Here is a 3,614-nt window from a genome sequence, read left to right as displayed (position 1 = left end):
TGGTAAGGGAACTGGTGTTTTACGCTAGTAAAGTTATACAGCATGGGCGTTCAATGCCTAAAGGGCCATCAGAGCTGGCGTTGAACGCCAGTAAAGACACACCCTCTACTTGTCTAATACCTACTCAAGAAATCCCTATCCAAGAACTAAAGGAAGCCAAGGGTCATATAGAGACCATAGAGGTTCCTTTGCATGCACTCCTACAATGCATGAATTCTGATGAATACTCATCCTCTGATAAGAATGAAGACACTAGGGAAGAGCAAGTTGCTCAGTAACTAGGAGCTCTCATGAAGCTGAATGCCAAGCTATTTGGTACAAAGCCTTTGGAGGAAGAACCTCCAGTGCTTTCCAAAGAATCCAAAGCTTTGGTTTAGCAGAAGCTACCTCAGAAGCTTCAAGATTTTGGACGCTTCCTGATTCCTTGCACCATATACATCATGACCTTTGAGAAGGCTCTGTGTGACCTAGGGTCAAGCATAAACCTCATGCCACTCTCTATGATGGAGAAGCTGAGAATCTTTGAGGTACAAGCTGCAAATATCTCACTAGAGATGGCAGACAAGTCAATGAAGAAGCCATATGGCTTAATAGAGGATGTCTTGGTAAAGGTTGAAGATCACTACATCCCTACAAATTTCATAGTCTTGGACATAGAAGAGGATGAGGATGACTCTATCATTCTCGGAAGACCTTTCCTAGCCATTGCAAAAGCCATGATTAATGTGGCAAAGGGAGAAATGGTTTTTCAACTAGGAGAGGACTACATCTTATTCAACATGTCCAATCCCAATTCTCCCTCTGATAAGAAAGAGACAACTATGCAACACTTAGTGTTCCAACAATCTTTTTCAGTGCAAAGCTGTACTAAGCCCCCAAACATCAATTCTAAGTTTGGTGTTGGGCAACCATTAACAAGCATTGAAAACAAAGGTACTCGGAAGAAAGTACCTAAAGGCTGGAGGGACAAGAAAGTCCCCACTAAAGCCCTTTCACCTAGCATGAGAGTTGTCTTCACCAAGAAACCAGTCATACTACATACAGTGAGTTGTATCCTGTCTCTAGAGCTTGTGGAGCTCATTCATGAGAAGATAGGAAGAAAGTTCACTGTAAGGGGTGAAATTCTGAGTCCATACTCACCTCTGTAAGGAGCTAACCGTCAAGCTAGTGACGTTAAAGTAGCGCTTGTTAGGAGGCAACCCAACCTTCTTTCATTTTGTTTTTCTTTAATTTATTTTTTAGGTTCATGATCATGTGAAGCAGTCAGAACAGAAACAGAAAAAAAATTCAACAGTGACAACAGAACACTCTAGATGGAGTGTTGTTGGAGTTGAATGCTAGCCAGGGAGCAAACCCTAGGCGTTTGATGAGCGGATAATTTATACGCTTTTTGGCATTGCTTTTAGGTAGTTTTTAGTATGATCTAGTTACTTTTAGGGATGTTTTCATTAGTTTTTATGCTAAATTCACATTTCTGGACTTTACTATGAGTTTGTGTGTTTTTCTGTGATTTCATATATTTTCTGACTGAAATTGAGGGACCTAAGCAAAACTCTGATAGAAGGCTGACAAAGGACTGCTGATGCTGTTGGAATCTGACCTCCCTACACTCGAAATAAATTTTCTGGAGCTACAGAACTCTAAATGGCGCGCTCTCAACGGCGTTGGAAAGTCGACATCCAGAGCTTTCCAGCAATATATAATAGTACATACCTTATTCAAGATTTGATGACGTAAACTGGCGCTCAACGCCAGTTCCATGCTGCATTCTGGAGTCAAACGCCAAAAACACGTCACGAACCAGAGTTGAACACCAAAAACACGTTACAACTTGGCGTTCAACTCCAAAAGAAGCCTCAGCTCGTGTAAAGATCAAGCTCAGCCCAAACACACACCAAGTGGGCCTCAGAAGTGGATTTATGCATCAATTACTTACTTCTGTAAACCCTAGTAGCTAGTCTAGTATAAATAGGATAGTTTACTATTGTATTAGACATCTTTGATCAGTTTATGCGATCTTAGACATTGGGGGCTGGCCATTCGGCCATGCCTGGACCTTTATCACTTATGTATTTTTAACGGTGGAGTTTCTACACACCATAGATTAAGGGTGTGGAGCTCTGCTGTACCTCAAGTTTTAATGCAATTACTACTATTTTCTATTCAATTCGATTTATTCCTGTTCTAAGATACCATTCGTACTTCAACCTGATGGATGTGATGATCCGTGACACTCATCATCATCCATCCTTATGAACGCGTGCCTGACAACCACTTCCGTTCTACAAGCGAGAGCTAGGATGCGTATCTCTTGGATTCCTGATACACGACGCATGGTTGCCCCTCGCCTGAGAACTGAGCCTTCCATTCCGTGAGATCAGATTCTTCGTGGTATAAGCTAGAATTGATGGCGGCATTCATGAGAATCCGGAAATGTCTAAATCTTGTTTGTGGTATTCCGAGTAGGATTCTGGGATTGAATGACTGTGACGAGCTTCAAACTCACGATTGTTGGGCATGATGACAAATGCAAAAGAATCAATAGATTCTATTCCAACATGATCGAGAACCGAAAGATGATTAGCCGTGCCGTGACAGAGCATTTGGACCTTTTTCACTGAGAGGATGGGATGTAGCCATTGACAACGGTGATGCCCTACATACAGCTTGCCATAGAAAGGAGTGACAAAGATTGGATAAAAGTAGTAGGAAAGCAGAGATTCGGAAGGAACACAGAACCTTCATACACTTATCTGAAATCCCACCATTGAATTACATGAGTAACTCTATCCTATTTTATTTATTTTCGTTTACTATAATTTCTTAATACAGTTGAATCCGCCTGACTGGGATTTACAAGATGACCATAGCTTGCTTCATACCAACAATCTCTGTGGGATCGACCCTTACTCACGTAAGGTATTACTTGGACGACCCAGTACACTTGCTAGTTAGTTGTGCGGAGTTGTGACAAAGTGTGATTCATGTTTAAGAGCACCAAGTCTTTGGAGCCATTGTTGATGATCACAATTTCATCCACCAGCGTTCAATGCCAATACAGAGGGCAGGGAATCTGAATTCCCTAGCCTCTCAGGATCAGTTGGTCTCATAGTATTTTTACCTACCCTACTTCTTCCCTCTTTCTTTTACACTTCCCCACACACACTTCCCTATAAACCTTAAACCCTAAACCCAAACACACTTCCCTAAACCCTAAACCCAAACACACTTCCCTATAAACCTTAGCCCAATCACATCCATATCACTTTTCCAAAACCACCATAACTCCCACCAACCCCCACCCACTTCAAAATCAAATTTTCCTCCTATTTACCCCACCCATGACCGAACCCAACCCTAGCCCACTCCTATAAATACCCCTCTTACTAACCCTTCATATACACACCTCGCATACACATCAAAGCCCCCTTGGCCGAATTGCTCTCTTCCCCATTTCCTTTTATTTTCTTATTCTTTTACTCCATTCTTCTCTTTTCTTTATTTTTGCTAGAGGACGAGCAGAGCTTTTAAATTTGGTGTGGAAAAAGCATTGCTTTTTGCTTTCAATTACCACTTATGGCACCCGAGGTGGAGAATCCTCTAGAAAGAGGAAA

The sequence above is a fragment of the Arachis stenosperma genome, chromosome 6 (genome assembly GCF_014773155.1).
Source record: "Arachis stenosperma cultivar V10309 chromosome 6, arast.V10309.gnm1.PFL2, whole genome shotgun sequence".
Lineage (NCBI taxonomy): Eukaryota > Viridiplantae > Streptophyta > Magnoliopsida > Fabales > Fabaceae > Arachis > Arachis stenosperma.
Note: the sequence above shows the minus strand (reverse complement) of the source record.